This window comes from Heptranchias perlo, chromosome 3 (genome assembly GCF_035084215.1).
Source record: "Heptranchias perlo isolate sHepPer1 chromosome 3, sHepPer1.hap1, whole genome shotgun sequence".
Lineage (NCBI taxonomy): Eukaryota > Metazoa > Chordata > Chondrichthyes > Hexanchiformes > Hexanchidae > Heptranchias > Heptranchias perlo.
The window spans coordinates 15,664,596-15,686,104 of record NC_090327.1 but is presented as its reverse complement, the minus strand read 5'-3'; the positions used below and the strand labels follow the sequence as shown (position 1 = coordinate 15,686,104).

General features: G+C 44.9%; 1 protein-coding gene across 1 annotated transcript in view; it reads right to left on the bottom strand.

Annotated features, from left to right (window-relative positions):
* Nucleotides 1–21,509, bottom strand: part of LOC137310536 (piezo-type mechanosensitive ion channel component 2) — a 624,232-nt gene that overhangs the window by 461,094 nt on the left and 141,629 nt on the right. The window lies entirely within an intron of this gene.

Genomic DNA, 21,509 nt, shown 5'->3' with positions numbered 1-21,509 from the left:
TCAACACTCTCAGAAATAACTTCAGATTAATGTTTATTACCAAAAACCATATAATGGAGTATTTGCTTGCTTAGTTTTTATGTGAACCTTATTAATAGTGAGATTATTGTAGCTTCCTGGTATATCATAAGAGTGGTGGTACCATCTTGCTACAATAAGCTACCAATAAGTTAATATTTAGATTTCAATTGGAAAGCCAAATATTAGCCTTGAGGCAGTGACACATAAACATCTGATTTGTTCAAAATAATATATTCAATATAAGTACATTCTACATCATGCTAAATCTATTAAACTTTATAATGAGATTCTTCAATTCTGGACACACAGAGCTTCTATTATTATAAATTCGTCCATAATGACAGTTCTCTCAGACTCAACATTTCTCTTAATAAAGCTGACTTTAATGTTATCAGCATTTGCTTATCTACCAAAAATATTAATTTGAGATTCCTACTTGCACAAGACCACACAGTTGACCTGACATTTTAAAAGAAAGGTCCCCATCGGATAATCAAATGCACTCAAACAGAAATTATAATAATACGTTTCCATGTTCCACATGTATCTTTTTCTCTCTGCCACTAAAATATTACTTTGTAGGATGCACCACATGCATATCCACCTCTCTTGATATATCATACCCAAAATGGCTATCGAATGAAGTACCAGCACTTTGCAATTCACATTTCTGCCTATGTTACATCGAGACTACAGCATAGAAACAGGCCATTCGGCCCAACTGGTCTATGCCGGTGTTTATGCTCCACACGAGCCTCCTCCCTCCCTACATCATCTAACCCTATCAGGATACCCTTCTATTCCTTTCTCCCCCATCTGCTTATCTAACTTCCCCTTAAATAAATCTATTCTAGTTGCCTCAACTATGATGACACATGACAGATCTTTTTAATCACAGAAGTTTTTTGGTTGAGGCAGCCCACTGTAATTGTATTCTACATGCGATGTTACGCAGGATGGAGATGGCTGAATTATTACGTTTTGACCATTTTAAAATGTATTTTTGCTTCATGATTGAGCCAAGACAGGTGATATGTCAAGGCTATTTTATCATGTGGGGCATCACAACTCAGCCTGACCCTGTCTTCACCCAAGCCTAGTTGAGTTTCCCTCGTAAAGTCCAGCAGAACTCAAGCCAATTGTAGGTCCCCTTTCACCGCCCTGGCTTAGAACAGCTAACTCAGTACAGACTTGGAATTCAACTTGGGACCTTCCTGATCTGTACGATTCAGTTCTTTACTAACCAAATGATTGGCGGATTCCATTTTTACTGTATTTTTAAATTATATCTAATTCTAGGCACAAGGGGAAACAACTTGTAAGCTATCACCCCAGATTTTCCTCAACTTCTCCATCCAATTTTGTCCATCCAAATACAGTCAGGCATATTAAGCAGTAAGGACAGAATGATGAATTACACCACATTTTCCATAATTACCACCATAGTGACAATAGATTCAGCGTTGCTAAGAGCTGACAAAGGCTGTTTAAAATTTAAATCCCCTCTCCAGAAGTAGAATCAGTTGTGGGTGATGTTTCACTCTGTGCCCCACAGTATGCTTTTTTTTTGAAAGGGCCCCTCAGGACCTAAGGGCTGCCTTAGCTAGTTTGCCTCTGCCCCTTCCCCAAACTCCACAGTGCAGGTAGGAATCTCACCAGGAGCTTGCCGAAAACATGTAAATTAGGCTAACCTCTGGAAATTCGCTGGCATTGGCGCTAGGTTGATCGGACAGGCAAAACGCACACCCAGGCACAGTTCCAGTGACAAGGCCACTATTGAGGATAATCTAAGCCGTCAAGTCTTCCACACTCATGAAATAAACGGGTTTTCCCCATATCTTCATTTAATATCCTCTATTTATACAAAACATGTAACCCTAAAACATAATGCAATAAATTGCTGCGACCTCTCCCATGTGGAACATGGAACTAACGAACCGGACTAATGGATACAATAATTACCCAAATAAAATCATACCAAACAAACTTCTGCCAAACTCAAGCCTTAATAATCAACATGCACACTCCTCTTCATTGTATCTCTTTGATGAACAGAAGATAACTAATGACAAGAAGATGAACATGATATCTCCTGCCCAGATGCATTTGAAAATAGGTCTGAAGGTTGACTACATAAAATTATATATGGAACGATAGCTTGTATCTGTCTGGTGATGGCTTAGAAGTGAGTTGTGGAGAACTTGTTTGAGAATTGAAGTACCCTCACACAATTTGAATGGATGGTCAACTACCAATTACAATGTGACGGGCAGCAGTGGATCAGCAGCCTGTTTTACACCCTTCCCAATTTTCCCTTCCATTGAAGTCTTTGGAAAGGGTGTAAAACGGGCATCCGACCCATTGCCACCCGTTTCCCACCCGGAAGGAATAACTAAAATCCACCCCCATAGTGTGGGACTAGAGGCAAATGCAAGCTGGACTAGAGAGGGGTGTCAAGTTCCTTTATCCCGAAGGACATAAGTCACCCAGTTGGGTTTTTACAACAAAACAGCAATTTCATGGTTATTTTATGGTGATAGACCACAAATTACCAGATTTATTAAATTTAATTTCACAATTTGCCATAATGGGTTTATGAACTTTTAACCTCTGGGTTACTAGTTGAGTACCATAACCGCTAGGCTACCATACCGAGAGTCCAACATATTGTGCCACAGTGTGGTAAACCTGTACATACGATCCTCCACTTCTAAATTCAGGTAGGAGACTTTTAAATCAGGTAGGATTTCAACTGAATCACATGCAAAGACACCATGCAGAGAGAAAGAAAATCAAAGGTATATTCATTTTCAAACCATCTATTGCAGCTAGTTCATACAAGTATTGGCAGAGACTTGCAAGCAAGGTGGCCATTCTTTATTATTCATTCTTGGGATGTGGGTGTCGTTGGCAAGACCAGTATCATAGAATCATAGAAAATTGGAGCAAGAGTAGGCTATTCGGCCCTTCGGGCCTGCTCCACCATTCAAAATGATCATGGCTGATCGTCTAACTCAGTACCCTGGTCTCGCTTTTTCCCCATATCCCTTGATCCCTTTAGCATTAAGAAATATATCTATCTCCTTCTTGAATATATTTAATGACTTGGCCTCCACTGCCTTCTGTGGTAGAGAATTCCACAGGTTCACCACCCTCTGAGTGAAGAAATTTCTCCTCATCTCGGTTCTAATTGCATACCCCGTATCCTGAGACTCTGACCCCTGGTTATGGATTCTCCATCCATTGGGAACATCCTCCCTGCATCTAGTCTGTCTAGTCCTGTTAGAATTTTATATGTTTCAATGAGATCACCTCTCATTCTTCTAAACTCTAGTGAATATAGGCCTAGTTGATCCAATCTCTCCTCATACGTCAGTCCTGCCATCGCAGGAATCAGTCTGGTAAACCTTCGTTGCACTCCCTCCATGGCAAGGACATCCTTCCTCCGATAAGGAGACCAAACCTGCACACAATACTCCAGATGTGGTCTCACCAAGGCCCTGTACAACTGCAATAAGACATCCCTGTTCCGGTACTCAAATCCTCTTGCAATGAACGCCAACATACCATTCGCCTTCCTAACTGTTTGCTGCACCTGAATGCTCGCTTTCAGCGACTGGTGTACAAGGACACCCAGGTCTCGTTGCACCTCCCCTTTTCCCAATCTATCACCATTCAGATAATAATCTGTCTTTCTGTTTTTAGAATCAAAGTGGATAACCTCACATTTATCCACATTATACTGCAGTTTATTTATTGCCCCCCTTTAGAAAGTGGTGGTGGTAGGCGTTCGTCTTGAACCGCTGTAGTCTGTGTGGTGCTGGTACTCCCACAGTGCTGTTAAGTAGGGAATTCCAGGATTTTGACCCAGCAACAATGAAGGAACGGTGATATATGTCCAAGTCAGGATGCTGTGCGACCGAAAGGGGAACTTCGAGGTGATGCTGTTCCCATGCACCTGCTGCCCTTGTCCCTCTAGGTGATGGAGGTCATGGGTTTGGGAGGTGCTGCCAAAGAAGTCTTGGTGAGTTTCATCAGTGCATCCTATAGATACTGCAGCCGAGGTAGGTCAGTGGTGGAGGGGATGGATGTTTAGGCTAGTGGGTGAGGTGCCGATTAAGTGCACTGCTTTGTCCTGAATGATGTTGAGCTTCTTGAGTATTGTTGCAATTTCATGCATCCAAGCAAGGAGAGTATTCTATCTGTAGGTGGTGGAGAGGCTTTGTGGAGTCAGGATGTGAGCAACTTGCCGCAGAATACCCAGGCTCTAATCTGCTCTAGTAGCCACAGCATTTCTGTGGCTGGTCCAGTTGAGTTTCTAATCGATGCTGACCGCTAGGATTTTAATGGTGGGGGACTTAGCAATGGTAATGCCATTGAGTGTCATGGGGAGGTGGTTATGTTCTCTCCCAGCACTTGAATGGCATGAATGTTACTTGCCACTTATCAGCCCAAGCCTGGAAGTTGTCCAAATCTTGCTGCATTCAGGCATGGACTGCTTCATCAGCTGAGGAATTGTGAATGGAGCTGAACACTGTATAATCATCTGCAAACTGCCCCACTTCTGACCTTATGGTGACGGGAAGGTCTTCAATGAAGCAAGTTGGCCACTTTCTCTTTGGCCACCAATGACATATTGCGTAGAGAGACTAGGAGAGGAAATGATGAGAAAACAATTAAAAATCGAGTGAGTCTCACTCTAAAATAAAAAGCAAGAAGGAACCAAAATGGGATTATATTACTTCAGCATCATAGAGAGTTACTGATACCCCCTTATCTGATGCTTGTGATGAACTGAGTCAATGTGGGTCTGAATGTATGAATATCAACATCCTTCTGCTTTCCAAATGCTGATCCCAGACAGATAATGATTCCCTACTTCCTCTGCAGTGCTATTTTCTTTTAAGTTCAACACTCGTGTCTGTGCATCATTATGATTCATAGCGAGGAAAGGAAATAGAAATAATTCCCACCAACATTTACTCTTTTCCATTGATTCCCAAAGTAAAATTAATTCAAATCAATTAGACATGAACTCCCCTCCCCCCACCCTCACCCCCCCAAAAAAAGTAGCGAGGCATAATTCAGGACTTTGATATAAATGAGATGGAAGGGTTTTCCCACTACGTTTGATTGCAAGATTTTTAGGATATAATAAATTTACTCTGAGCATGACATTTTTATTTCAGGGAGCAGCCATGTGTTTTCTTTCAAGTTTGAGTTAAATTGTCATGTATGCAACTAAACCATTAGTCAGCAATCTTCTTCACAGATGCACTGACCACAGTGTATTTACTACAACTCACATAATGACATGATGTCACAAGGCATCAGTTCGATTCACTTTAGAAGTATTTCTAAACAGTTCCATGTGTCTTACAACAAAACTTTTTTTTAAATTGGCCATTCAGAAATAATTACAATTCAAACATTTCTCTCACCAGTTTCATACACAGAAATTGTTGGTATATCTCTGGCAGTATGATTACCAAAGAGACTGAAGTGGTGGGAATAACTTCAAACACCAAAATTTCATGGTTAATTGAAGAGTGTTACCTAGTTGAATTCTCACAATTATTTTTTCTGTTTTCTTAAAATCTAATTAAAGTTTATTTGCCAAAGCACCTCCTAATGGATTAGCTATAATTTTAATCTAATCAATATTGTTTGATATATTAGGATGAACATACTAAGAAGTATGCGAAAGGCTATGCAACATTAGGATGTTTTAATTTGTTTTCAATCAACATATGTCTCAAGGCATATTTATTACAATGCAGCATACAAAAGAAATACACTGTATTCAAAACACCTGTCAAAAATTGATAAGCAAAAGGTTAGAATCCAGTGTCTTTATTAATTTGCCAAAGGGCTTATCTTTGTTTAGCAACAATCGCTGCGACACAATGACGATGACTCATCTTTTGGACGTAATGGCAGAAATGGTCTTTGCATAACATCAAAAATAATGTAATGTGATTGTGTAATCTACCATTGGATCTGCCAATGCTGTCCTCACAGTGACCTGGATTTTCCATTTTTGAGGATTGGAGGCACATCTCTGACATGGTTAGAGTCCTGCCCACCGCAAGGAGATGTCCTGACCCTAGCTGATTTTGTAACCTTTGTTGGGGGGGGGGGTGAAATCATTAAAATATTGAAGGCCGCCATCACGTAAGTGTCTGCTCTGGAGTGGATGTGGAGTCCGGCAACAGCAGGCTTCAGCGGCCTACAGCAATGTACTGGTAAAGCCTCTGAGGTGCTGGCAAAAGTTTAAAACATTTTTCAAAAATTTTTGAGCCCCATCAGCCTGTGTCATCAATTCCTCTGCGATTAATTGGCTGGACTGGATTGGGACTCTACTCATTGGAGTTCAGAAGAATGAGAGGCGATCTTATTGAAACATATAAGATTGTGAAGGGGCTTGATCGGGTGGATGCGGTGAGGACGTTCCCAAGGTTGGGTGAAACTAGAACTAGGGGGCATAATCTTAGAATAAGGGGCTGCTCTTTCAAAACTGAGATGAGGAGAAACTTCTTCACTCAGAGGGTAGTAGGTCTGTGGAATTTGCTGCCCCAGGAAGCTGTGGAAGCTACATCATTAAATAAATTTAAAACAGAAATAGACAGTTTCCTAGAAGTAAAGGGAATTAAGGGTTACGGGGAGCGGGCAGGAAATTGGACATGAATTTAGATTTGAGGTTAGGATCAGATCAGCCATGATCTTATTGAATGGCAGAGCAGGCTCGAGGGGCCGATTGGCCTACTCCTGCTCCTATTTTTTATGTTCTTATGTTCTTATGGACTTTCTGCCTGAAAAAAATTCAAACCGCACCCCCCCGCCCCTGCCACTGTAACAATGTTGGATGTCATAGGCAACGTGCGTCCTTGGCATCGAGTGTGGCTACCATGCAAATGTGGGGAAATACTGGCATATTGTACACTGCTAGACCTTGCCTGTGGGAAATTGGCACCACGTAAAAATCGGCCGGGACACACCGAGTGCATCCTCGATCCATTTTATGCCCCTGCCCGCATCAGTTTTGCAAAAAGTTGGCCAGTGAGTGAGAGAATGTGTTGTTTTTTAACAATACAAGTGACACAGAATTCATTATTATATAATAAGCGGATCTCCCATGACGTTACTCATGCTGAGTCCAAGGATACATCGTTTTATAACAACAGGAATGTGATATCAGGTGCTCGGAGCACGCGTCACTGGCCTCCCAATCTCCACCCTACATAAATCCCAACTCATCCAAAAAGCGCCTTTCACAACCTCAGGAAGTCCCAAAGCGTTTTACAACCAATGAAATGCCTTTTTGAGGTGTAGTCACTGTTGTAATGTAGGAAACACAACAGCCAATTTATGCACAGTCAGGTCCCACAAACAGCAGTGATATAATGAACAGATAATCTGTTTTTAGGTGTTAGAATTGAGTGAAGACGAATACAAATGAGAACTGCAACCAGCCCAAACAAACCAGTGACGGAATAAGCAAGGGTGGAAGAAACGTGTCGAAGTGGTGGTGATTCGGGGGTTAATTGGTCTCTCTGGGGCCCAGTGTTAATGTGAATGATTTCGCAATGAGGCTCCTCACATGACAGAAGTAATTGTGGGCCTCTGTGGTGCAGTGGAAGTCTTTGCCCATCAGCTCAGCTGGAAAGTCATTCAATGAAGCAGCACTCAGTTCATTGCCAAGACACAGCACCAGTGAAACCAGCTCCTCCTGATTGCTCCCTTGTGCTTTTTTTCTTTTAAATCACTAAAGCTCTAAGGTGCTGAACAGCTTACTGGGGACTCAGAGCACGGAGATCTGTAGCGACGGAAGGGAGCAAACGGTGACGCGGACACAGTGAGAACACAGCCAGTGTCGTACTGAAAGAAACTAGTTTGTCAAATCTGTGTCCACTTGTTCATTCTGGAGGACAGGCCCTGCCTAAGCATCGGTTCAAGAACACTAAGGTCCCACAAACAGCAGTGATATAATGAACAGATAATGGGCGTCATTTTAGCACCCGCTATCGGGTGCGTTCCTGGCGGGGGGGCTCCGAAAATCGGAGAATCCCGGAGCGGGACCGGAGCCCGCCCCGAACCCGCGCACTTCAGGGTTCCCCGCTGACGCGCCGGCGTGCGCGCGCAGCCCCCGCTGGTGGGAATCCCGCAGGCAATTAAAGCCAGCGGGATGCCACTTGAAAGTATTTATTTAGGTATTTCAGGTCATTAACTGACCTGATTAAGGGATTATGTGAGGAGGGGTGGGATTTTATAGCAAACCGGGACTGTTTCCCATACTGGGGGAAACACTCCCAGTTCAAATGGACGTGTTGCAGCTGTCAGCCTGTGGCAGCTGCAAAGGTCCATTTGACAGGTGGAGTGGGGAGACCCTCACTCATTGCAGGAGGCCACTCTGTCACTTGGGACAAAGTTTGGCCTCCACCACCCTCCTCCTGACAGTCAAAGTCACCAACCTGCACATTTACCCCGGGTTCCGGAGACATGTACCTACCTTGCGGACCCCCTCAGATGTACATCTTCTGGATGGGGGCCGCCGGAGCTGCAGTCATGACCTCCACGGAGGGCGAACAGCATCACCAGCCTCGCCATCCACTTCTGACACATGGAGCTCCACAACAGAGTGCTGTGACACATCCACCTGTACAGCAGGAGGGAGGGCTACCGCAGAGAGAGATGCGTCACAGAGGGCACTTCCCTCGCCACAGGGTCCACAGAACGAGGCTCAGCCTCCTGGACCTCTCTGAGCAGCAGTGCACACGGAGGCTCAGAGTCACTCGACATGTAGTCGTGGACATCTGCAGCCTCCTTCATGCCGAGCTGCTCCTGGCTGGCCCGAGCACCATCTTCTTACCTGTCGCTGTCAAAGTCACCAATGCCCTCAACAACTTCTCCTCCGCATCCTTCCAGGGTGCAACCGGGGACATCCCCGATGTCTCTCAGTTGTCTGCGCAAAAGAGCCCTGCAAATACACCAACACCCACTCTCCAGTGACACAATGGGTGGCATCAGTTGTGGGTCCTCATAGTGATCCTCAGGAGAGGGCATTATTGCACAAACCAGACAGGATTCGCGAAGACATGGCAGTAGTGGTGCCAATATAATATGTAATGTGAGTTGGTCAGAAATTCAATATAAGTAATACCCATGACAAACCCTCAAACACTCTTGTGCATCCCCTTCATGCTCACGACACGTTTGCCTTACGCTTCCTACTGCACATATGTGATGCATGCCCTGTGGCTGCAGCACAGGTAGTGGCAGGTTGAGTGAGGCTGACCGTGAAAGAGATGCATCGGAGGGTGAGTATGAGATAGAGCCATGAGATTGTATGAGGATTGGGTTGCGTGGTAGTGGCGGGATGAGTACTGGCGAGGTGAGTAGGTGCAGGTAAGATGAGGATGGGGTTTGAGTGGGTATGAGGGGTCATGTGACAGAGTAGTGTTGGCAGTGCTGAAGGAGATGTGGGGTGGGGGCAGTGATGTGGCAGACGGAGTGTAGGGGAAAGACTACGTGTACTCACTTTGGCTGATCTACTGAGGTCATTGGAGCGCCTCCTGCACTGTATGCATGTGGGCGATATGTTGGTGGTGCAGGTGGCCTCCTCTGCCACCTCGAGCCAGGCCTTCCTGGTGGCAGAGGCAGGCCGCTTCCTCCCGCACGCCGGGAGGAAGATCTCTGTCCTCCCCCTCCTCCTCCTCCTCACCCCATGTATTGATACCTGGAGTGAGTCCTCATTAAACTGCGAGCAGCCTTCCCCCTTGGGCTGCTCCATGCTGTAATTTTTGCTATTTGTTGCAGCATCTGTCAGTGGAGGACTGCCCCTTTAAATAGAGCTCCTCCAGCTGACAGATCTTACTGCGCATGCACAGCCCGCCCGACGCGCAGATCAACAGTGGGGAACCCGGAGGAGCAGGTAAGTGGATCCAATTAGTGGATTGGATGCTACAATCGCGCGGGAAGCTGACTAATTTCACCGGGCGCGTTACCCACGCGCCCGATAGCCCCCCCCGCCGAGAACCCGCAGCCCTGCTAACAACGGGCCCAATCTGTTTTTAGGTGTTAGAATTGGGTGAAGACGAATACAAATGAGAACTGCAACCACCAGTGATGGAATAAGCAAGGGTGGAAGGAATGTGTAGAAGTGGTGGTGATTCGGGGGTTAATTGGTCTCTCTGGGGCCCAGTGTTAATGTGAATGATTTCGCAATGAGGCTCCTCACATGACAGAAGTAATTGTGGGCCTCTGTGGTGCAGTACACATCCCAAGCCATGCTGTCATTTCGGTCCCACTACTGTCCGTGCCTCAGTGACTTGCCCAATCTTTCTCTCAGGTGGGAGGGCAAGCTCAATGTTTTTTTGGAACACTGGGAAATTATAACATTGAATGCCTGCATCCTAGAAACAGTCTGAGAGGGTTCTCCCATCCATTTTGTATCCTTCTTCCCTCATTTTCAAGATCGGACCACCCCTGCAATTCTGACTCTCAGGAAGGCAGCACATGCATGCCCTCCTACCAGTCCGCCCAGATGCCTGTACATGTGGCTGAAGCAAAGCAGGGCCGAGGTTGCCCGTTCAACAGCGCAGCAGGCACAGCCCACTCTGCAGTAACACGATGGGTGGCATCAGTGGTGGGTCCTCATAGTGATACCCAGGAGCGGGCATTATTGGACACAACGGACAGGATTCGCGGAGACATGGCAGTGGTGGTGTCAATATAATGTGTGCTGTTTGTTGCTCTGAAATTCAATATGGGTAACACCCATGACAAACCCTCAGACACCCTTGTGCACCCCCTTCATGCTGACGAGACGTTTGCCTTACGCTGCCTACTGCACATATGTGATGCATGCCCTGTGGCTGCAGCACAGGTGGTGGCAGGTTGAGTGAGGCTGGCCGTGAGGGAGATGCACGAGAGGGTGAGTATGGGATGGAGCAATGAGATTGTATGAGGAGTGGGTTGCGTGTTAGTGGCAGGGTGAGTACTGGCGAGGTGAGTAGGTGGAGGTAAGATGAGGATGGGGTGTGAGTGGGTATGAAGGGTGATGTGACAGAATAGTGTTGGCGGTCCCGAAGGAGATGTGGGGTGGGGGCAGTGTTGTGGCAGACGGAGTGTAGGGGAAAGACTTCGTGTTCTCACTGCGGCTGACCTACTGCGGTCATTGCAGCGCCTCCTGCACTGTATGCAGGTGGGCGATATGTTGGTGGCGCAGGTGACCCCCTCTGCCACCTCGAGCCAGGCCTTCTTGGTGGCAGAGGCAGGCCGCTTCCTCCCGCCCGCCGAGGGGAAGATCTGTGTCCTCCCCCTCCTCCTCACCCCATCTGATGATACCTGGGGTGAGGCATCATTAAACTGGGAGCAGCCTTCCCCCTGGGCTGCTCCATGCTGCAATTTGTCCCATTGGTTGCAGCATCTGTCAGTGGAGGACTGCCCCTTTAACTAGAGAGCCTCCAGCTGACAGATCGTACTGCGCATGCGCAGCCCGACCGACGCGCAGGCCAGCGCCGTGGACCCCGGAGGAGCAGGTAATTGATTCCTATTAGTGGGTTGCCTGCTACGATCGCGTGGGCAACCCACTAATTTCGCCGAGCGTGTTGACCACGCTCCCGGAGGACCACCCGCTGGGAACCCGCAGGCCTGCTAAATTCGAGCCCTTGGTATTTGCTGTTCACCTAATGTCTGAGTGTATTGACATCATCCTTTTGGCATGGATACACATCATACCCCTTCAAACAGTTATAGGTGTGAAGCTTCAGCATTTTGTTAGCCACTTTGATGTTCTGGATGTCCAAGTCCAGTGCCATACACCAGGCCTGCTTAATTCAAATCCTCATGTGTGGGACTTTAGCAAAGAGACACACATGCTGTGAAACTAACACACTCTCCAGAATCCTCAGTGACAGACTCTTCCTCCCTCAAACTGTTTACTCTTTAAAAGAAAAAGTAAGTTGCAAACACTGCAAATGCAGGAAATCTGAAATAAAACAGGTTGGTCAGTGCCTGGAAGGGAAAGAAAAGTTCACCGGGCTGGCAACCTTTCAGTTTAATTTTTTTTTCCAATATCTCATTGTGTTTGCACCAGCTCAGGTGTTTCCAACACCCATGGAAGGTGGGCAGATTATTCAGCACCAGTAGTGAGGAAGGGTGGACAATAAGGGGAAAAATATGCAAAAATATGAAAAAGTTTTAAAAAAAACTTGAGTTTTAATTTTGTTTCTTTAACCAGAATGAATATTCATCACTTTGCTTTATGGACGTCCCTGAGAGCAGCGGCAATTGGGAGGGTCCTTTAACGAGGAGTCGGGTGCAGCATTCCTGCTCCTCCTGGCTCCACTTTCAGGTGAGTTATTTACCTTCTTTTTTGCAGGCGTTCCGTAGGGCTGGTTTCCGCGAGTGTAGCCCACGATGGCGCTGGCTGCCTCAGGGCAAATCAATGTTAGAGCGGGGACCTCAAGCTGACGTTAGGTCCCTTATCTGCATACGCAAAGGACCTAATGCCTGCCCCAGGCGTGGGTTAAGGACGCCTCTTGTTTGTTCTTACCAAATATGGTGGACGGCGTATTTCCAGTTTCTTTTTTACAGGCGCTACGCGGCCCGATTTCTAAGCCTTGCTGTCATGTCCAAGGAACGTTACTGCTGGCAATAAGAAGTGAACAGTCTCTCAGCGAATAACTGTAAGTGCGGCAAACTGGCAAGTGTGTTTATTAAACAAAACATTCGTAGGAAACATCTGCCTAAAGTGCAATTTCTTGAAAATACAAGGTAATGTTCTATGTAGAAACAGTTGCCATTGAATTGAAAATCATTGAAGAAACTATTTGTTACCAAGAAATACATGAACTAATTGAAATTATGCGCTTAAGGACAGGAAGGTGTAAACGCCTGAAACTGTACTTCTTTGTCATTTTTAAAAAAAAGTATTTTGAAGTAATTCTTCACATTAAAGCCATCAACAATCTTCAGCACAGACTGTCTGGTATTCACGCTGGACGGAAGCTAACACTGAGATAATGCAGCCCTCAAACTTGCTAACAATAAGTTCATTTATTCTAACAGTTACTAATTCATTGTTATTAGACAATGACTGTCTCATTCAAATTGCCCAGCAGTTACTAAACTGCTGTTGACTTCATCTCACATTCTTGGATATGGTAAATAAAACACCAGAGATCACTCAAAAGCCATTTCTTCAACAGAATTAAACAACGAATAAAGCTGACAAGCTACACCAGTGAAACCAGTCTGATGTTTCCATGGCTAACTCCACAGATTGCACATGCCTTGTCCATATGTATAGTCCATATACTTGACCTCCACACATGGTCCATTACTGGTATCATCACTGCAAGATTCAATTTCTTCATTATTCTCTTATTACTTCTAGGTGACACATTTTTAAGCATTTTCTGGACTATGAAAACAATGGAATGTTTATTAGCTTTATTAGCAAGATTCAGATAAAAAATACCAAGACAAGCATAGACAACAATGCAGCTCAGAATTTACAAATCCTTAAATATATTTACACTGTATAGTTAGTCGGTTGCACAAAGAGATGATTGTGCTGATTTCTGCGTAACTTTGCTTCACAAAGAAGCCCCCTCATGGAGGCCATGGAAGAAGGCATGCAGGGGATTAGCCGGAAAAGCAGCAGCAGCCTCAAGAGGATGCAAAGAACAACCCATATGGAAGACGTTTTCTCGACTTTCATTTCTGGCCAATGCGTCAACAATGAGGTCTACATTTTCCCCTTCCCACCACACAGATGCCATCATCTGTACACTCTTTTCTGTGCGCTTCAATGCACATGAATCCCATTCAAATTATCTCATCAAAGCACTTTCCAACCTTGCCAAGAACAACGTTTGCAAGTGCAATAACTTCAGCGCAATCACAGTGTTACTTACAAGCTAATATGTGAATATTCATAGAGCTTCTTACCACCATTTCGCCCCTTGGTGACGGTGCGCAATTTGTGAATTTTTAAACTTTCATCTGCTGCACCAGAGGTGGAAGCATGTGCTGTGTGCCCAGATGAACTTCTTAGGATTAGGATGGCTTCTTCTCAGGGCAGCTAAATCCTGAGATAGATCTGCTGTCACCTGCACATGATACTTTCTGCCAGATGTTCAGGCATCTGAGAGGGCTAGCCAGAGGGCATACATGTGCTGCTACTCTGCGAGACAGTGGGCATCACGTGAGCACATTCCTGCCATGCCACGAGTACTAGGCACCGGTTCTGCATGGACATTTATCAGCAGAAAGCAGACCTGATAGTATCAGATCAGTGAAGCCCTGAGAAATGGTTGCCAAACCTGTCAAAGTCAGAAGAGACAACCTTTTCCACTCTACTGCCCAAGGCATCTGTGGCAGCAGTCTGAGAAACCGTGGAAGAGTTACGGGTCCTTCGGGTCTCTGTCATGGGGCATCCAAAGCAGATTGGGCTGGAGCTGCCACATGCTCCGGAATGGACTGCAACGCTGCAAAGCCATCCATCATGATACTACAGATCAATGTAGTGGACTCCCCCTTGCCTTGCCTTACCATTAGCTGCACATTCTTGGAGACCATTTCCAGTGGCTGCACGTGTTTAGTGCTCTGCAAGTATCCTTCTTTTAGGAACACAGGAACAGGAGTAGGCCATTGAGCCCCACGAACCTGTTCCGCCATTCAATTAGATCTGTACCTCAACCCCATTTACCCGCCTTGGTGCCTTTACCCTTAATACTCTTGCCAACAAAAGCCTATCAAACTCAGTTTTGACATTTCCAATTGACCCCCCACCTCAACAGATTTTTGGGGGAAGAGAGTTCCAGATTTCCATTATCCTTTGTGTGAAGAAGTGCTTCCTGATATCATCGCTGAACTGCATAGCTCTAATTTTAAGGCTATGTCCCCTTGTTCTGGACTCCCTCAACAGAGGAAATAATTTCTCTCTATCTACTCTATCAAATCCTTTAATCATCTTAAACACATTTTAAAAATAGTGCCCACGAGATCTGTGTTCCTCATCTTTTTAGCCGAAGGGCAACGTCTCATGACTTTTCGGTCAGCGACCGATTCTTCTTCATCCTTCAGCTCTACTCGCTCGCTCACGTCCTGTGCATTATCCTGTGCAATCCCTTTACCCCACTTTCTAACTCCCCCAGATGGATGGTGCTTGAGAGGGAAAGAATGAGTGCTGGCTTGTGTTCTTATTTTCTGACCGGGTTAAATGCAGGTGGACTGCTTCCTGTTTCTCCTTTATTTCTGGCAGTTCCTGATGCACATGTAGAGGAAATGTAGAGCAAGATAGCTTAGACTGGGTTGCTGAGCAGTGGTCTACACATGTCAGTTTCAGGATGAGTGACAAGAAGGTCTTGTGATCGATTTTGCTAACAAATGGTGCGGTATGCAATAGCGAGCAATGTCCTAGGGACATTATATTGCATTTCTTCCATCTCAAATTCCCTCGAGTGCCACTCTCCCTGAAAGCTGCAAAGCTTCCTCCTTATAAGGTTGAAAGGCACAGTTGGGGATGAGGGGGAGGGAGGGTCCACACGTTGTGGCCAATCTCTCTCATGTTATAGTCTGTCTTCTTTAAAAAGAATGCAAAATGTAAGAATTACCTCTATTAGGCATAAGATGAAGCCCAAGCCAGGTGTCAGCACACAGACCACTCTAGGGATCATAGGAGGCACATGAAACAAGAAAATGCATATCATATAAGGCTTTCAGTGGAGTGAAGGCATGAAACAATGTGAGTGAAGGAATTCTTCTAGGGAAAGGCTATGGTGTAAAGTGCCAGGCAATGGCCATCTCCAACAAGAGATAGTCCAACCACCTCCCCTTGACATTCAATGGCACTGCCATCACAGAATCCACCACCATCAATATCCTGGGACTCACCATTGATCATAAACTCAACTGCAACAGCCACACAAATGCTGTGGCTACAAGAGCAGATCAGAGGCTGGGTATACTGTGGCGAGTGGTTCACTTCCTGACTCCCCAAAACCTCTCCACCACCTAGAAGGACATGGGCAGCAGGTGCACCTCTCCACCTCAGGAGTGTGACGGGTGGATGCAGCTGTAATAACACTCAAGGTCCACAGCATCCAGGACAAAGCATTCCGTTTGATCATCACCCAATCCACTGGCTTAAACATCCACTCCCTTCACCAACATGTACCGTGGCTGCAGTGTGCATTATCTACAAGATACACTGCAGCAACTCACCAAGGCTTCTTCAACAGCATCTCCTAAACCCGCGACCTCCACCACCTAGAAGGACATGGGCAGCAGGTGCATGGGAACAACACCACCTCCAAGTTCCCTTCCAAGTTGAACACCGTCTTGACTTGGACATATATCACCACTCCTTCATTGTTGCTGGGTTGAAATCCTTGGAATTCCCTATTTAACGGCTTTGTGGGAGTACCATCATCATATGGACTGCAGCGTTTCAAGAAAGAGGCCCAACAACAACTTCTCAACAGCAACTAAAGATGGGCAATAAATGCCGGCCTTGCCAGCGATGCCAAATCCCAAAGAATTATTTGTTTTTAAAGTTCCCAACTGTACTTCCGAGGCATTGATGGTGAATTATAGAAAACCTTAAGACAGTGCAAGAAAAGTGATTGTAAATCGTAAACACGCTGAGAAATCATAGAAAATTTATGGCACAGAATGAGGCCATTCAGCCCAGTGTGTCCGCGCTGGCTGAGAAACGTGCCACCCAGCCTAATCCTACTTTCCCGCATTTGGTCCGTAGCACTGCAGGTCACGGCTCTTCAGGTGCACATCCAGGCAGTGAGTTCCAGACCCCCACCACCCTCTGGGTGAAAATTTATTTCCTCATTTCCGCTTTAATCCTTCTACCAATCACTTTAAATCTATGCCCCCTGGTTATTGACCCCTCCGCTAAGGGAAATAGGTCCTCCTATCCACTCTATCTAGGCCCCTCATAATTTTGTACATCTCAATCAAATCACCCCTCAGCCTTCTCTGTAAGGAAAACAACCCCAGCCTATCCAATCTTTCCTCATAGCTAAAATTCTCCAGTCCTGGCAACATCCTCGTAAATCTCCTCTGCACCCTCTCTAGTGCAATTACATCCTTCCTGTAATGTGGTGACCAGAACTGTGCACAGTGCTCAAGCTGTGGCCTAACTAGTGTTTTATACAGTTACAGCATAACATCCCTGCTTTTATATTCTATGCCTTGGCTAACAAAGAAAAGCATTCCATATGCCTCCTTAACCACCTTATCTACCTGTCCTGCTACCTTCAGGGATCTGTGGACGTGCACTCCAAGGTCCCTCACTTCCTCTACACCTTTCGGTATCCTTCCATTTATTGTGTATTCCCTTTCCTTTTTTTCCTCTCCCCAAATGCATTCCCTCACACTTCTCCGGATTGAACTCCATTTGCCACTTTTCTGCCCATCTGACCAGTCCATTGATATCTTCCTGCAGTCTACAGCTTTCCTCCTCACTATCAACAACACGGCCTATCTTTGTGTCATCCGCAAATTTCGTAATCATGCCCCCTACGTTTAAGTCCAAATCGTTAATGTATACCACAAAAAGCAAAGGACCTAGTACCGAGCCGTGCGGCACCCCAATGGAAACAGCCTTCCAGTCGCAAAAACACCCGTCGACCATTACTCTTTGCTTCCTGCCACTTAGCCCATTTTGGATCCAATTTGCCACATTCCCTTGGATCCCATGGGCCTTTACTTTTTTGACCAAAAATTCATTCTTAAAAGGTGTGGCTGGTTTATCTTACCATGGCAGACCTGGTACGGTCATTATAAACTTTTAGTGTCGAACCTGGGCACCCCCTTCCATTGCAACTGTGCTGCTTTCCTTGCTGGATCCAGCTGCAAGGTTCCAAATAAGGACTCCCTACACTGTCTAACTTCAATTACCTCATCCTGCAAATCTGCTGACTCTCATTCTTCCTCTCTAACTTCTAGATATTTTCCCGTAAGGGCTGCTAGAAATCCCTGGGTTTGCTGTGTTTTTTTTTAAAGCAGCTGCAGGCCTTTTAACCTTTAATCCTGCAGCAGTACACAACTTTCCGTCCCCACAGCAGCGAGCTGCCAATCAATGCCATTCTTTACACGAGGTGTTTGCCCTAATTATAGGCTGACTCCGAACCACATCAGCAGGGTTAGCCCACTTTTCATTTAGCGGGCGGGACTTTCGCTGCACCATTTTTTTGCCCTAGTGGAATGACCTATGATGCAGTTCTAAAACAGCCAATTCCTCCTACGACAATTCCCATTTTTCTATGTTTAAGCAACAACATTTTTTTTCTAAGGTCCCCATCAAAAAATACACACAATCGCAAGGTGAGAGCTGCTTGGGTGCAGATTTCACATGTACACAGTTGCGATTCTTAAAAAAGCATTATTAGTTCATCGGGTTTGATCCAATCCAAGCCAGGAAGGCCTCAAATTTAGTCACGCTTAATCAAACCAGGCAAATTTAGATGCAGTCAGTTCTCTGTCCAGTTTTTTTTTTAAATTGGTCTAAGGACGTGGACAGCGCTGACATTTATTGCCTATCCCGAGAAGGTGATGGTGGGCCTGCAGTCCTTGTGGTGATCGGTAGGCAATTCCAGGTTACTGGCCCAGCGGTGGTGAACGAACGTACTGAGGAACTTGCAAGTCATGATGTTCCCACTCAATGTTTTTGCTCCCATAGGTTTACAATAATCTAATACAATCCTCCACCTTAACCAACTGTAGAGCCAGAAATGTCATTTACCACCACAACCATCAGGTGGTGAATGACATGGGCCGATCTACTTCTAACCATGGGTTATTAGCCATTAGATCGGCATGAAAATATGTCTTGGGTATATTGTTACTAGGTCACCAAAGTAATAAAGAAGATAAACTCCAACAGAATCACGATTTAAAAGAATGAGTGCTTGATAAGTCATCAACACACATCGGTTAAAAGTCACATCTCACCCATCAGAGTGTAGCCTCCTCAGATAGACCAACCTAGAAAACAACTCCCAAAAAAGCTTGACCCTGCGCCAAAATAGCTGGCAACTCAAGATAGGTCCTGAGTATAAACCTATAGGTGTCAGCTGTGGGTCAGTGGTAGCCTTCTCGCCTCTGAATCAGAAGGTTGTGGGTTCAAGTCCCACTCCAGAGACTTAAGCATAAAATCTAGGCTGACACTCCATTGTAGCACTAAGGGAATTCTGCACTGTCGGAGGCGACGCCTTTCGGATGAAACATTAAACCAACGCTCTGTCTGCTCTCTCAGGTGGGTGTTAAAGATCCCATGATGCTATTTCGAAGAAGAGCAGGGGAGTTCTCCCTGATGTCCTGGCCAATATTTATCCCTCAGCCAACACCTAAAGATAAATTATCTGGTCATTATCACGTTGCTGTTTATGGGACCTTGCTGTGTGCAAATTGGTTGCCACGTTTCCTACATTACAACAGTAACTACACTTCAGAAGTATTTAATTGGTTGTAAAGCACTTTGGGATGTCCTGAGGTTATGAAAGGTGCTGGATAAATATAAGTCTTTCTTTCTTTTCTCCTGTAAACAATTTTACAACACCAAGTTATAGTCCAGCAATTTTATTTTAAAATAAAATTGCTGGACTATAACTTGGTGTTGTAAAATTGTTTACAATTGTCAACCCCAGTCCATCACCGGCATCTCCACATCATTTCTTTTCTCCGACATGTGAAAACAATAGTTAGATGGGCTTTGTAACTTAATGTAAGGACTTGCACAACACCAGGTTATAGTCCAACAGTTTTATTTTAAATCACAAGCTTTCGGAGCTTTTCTCCTTTGAAGGAGGTAAGCTCCGGAAGCTTGTGATTTAAAATAAAACTGTTGGACTATAACCTGGTGTTGTGCAAGTCCTTACATTTGTCCACCCCAGTCCATCACCGGCATCTCCACATCATGGATTTGTAACTTAAGCTATAGGTATACCCAACATCCACAAAAATGTACCTCCTGGAAAAGTTATTGGACAGCAATTGAGAACGACAACTGGCTGAACTTTCCCCTTCCTAACCTAGGGACACTGAGGCCAACTGCAGCATCGCACCTCTGTGCAGCTGAGGTCAGCTGACTCGCACACAACTGGGTTGAAACCTGGAACCGTCTTAATTTTTCGGTTCAGTGGCGCAGCACAGAATGCATTGATCCACTAAGACATCAGGAAAGCCCCTGCAGTGCAGATCTTAAACTATGATTCTATGATTCTACTCTCAATGGGGCTAATTTTTAGCCTTCGGTTTTAGCCAACCAGCCTCTGATTAATAACTAGCTAAATGGTACAATTTTGAATCCTGTATAGTTTACCATAGTTTATCCTGTCAGATGTGTGGCCAGAATCCATTTCTTTGACTCGTATGAAAAAAAGGGTTGCACTCCTGCATAATATATTATCCTCTACTTATCAATCATTGTATAATTAAGTTATTATATCTCAAAAAACTTACTCAAGTCAACAAAATGGCAGCTGCATGTAATTTTCACAGTCAGAACCAGCCAACATGTACATTTGCAATTACTGAAATAAAATGAAGCATGAAAAAATGTCCAGGCTGTCTGTAATAGTCCAAATTCAAGAAAATACCATACAGTGAGTAAATGAACCTTATCTTCCAATCGGTTTTAATAGACTTATTCAGGGACTGTTGACCCATGACATATATTTCCTGCTGTTCTGATTGCAGAGGCAAAGTCAAGCACGTGCATGAAATGAGTTTGAGCTTTGCCAGTGGTCATGGTGAGCCTTTGTAAATATTAATGTTAACACTTTACAGAGATCCCATTAAAAGATAGGACTATATTTTAGCATAGAAATATAAACTGTGTTTGTTGTTTTGGGGAACGGATGAATACCAGCCTGTTAAGAAAAAGAATTTTGAGGCCTGTTCTAGCTAAATATGTCAAATTGCAGCAAGATGGCTATAAATCAATTAAATTGTTTCAACATTTTAAGTTTTTCAGAACAACTTCTCACAGAAAACTGGCACTTTGAGTTTATTTTAATACATGCAAATTGTTTTCTGGAAAGGACAATTCAGAGATTGTCTCAAAGATTCTCACTTGTAGTCCAAACTTTTAGGCCCCAAATTATGCCAAAGGATGCGACCTAGGGTTGCCAGTCTGGTTGGATATATTACTGTGGGTTTGATCACATGGCATAGGAACATGGGAATTGCTAAATGATAAAAGACCAAGTTCTATCTAGTTCTCCTTTTACCATCCCAGGAGTCACATGATACAACTATAATGGAGTTGTTGACTAATCATAGCAATCAATCTCTATCAATTAGTCTACAACAGACCCAGACATGACACGAGGAACATCCCAATAATGGAGAACTTAGGGAACTGTAGATCCAAAGTTCCTCCCAACTTTTTCTTCCCATTCCTTCCAAGCATACTACATCCACCATGGCCCCGATATTAGAGTGGAGGGGGGATGGCAGCA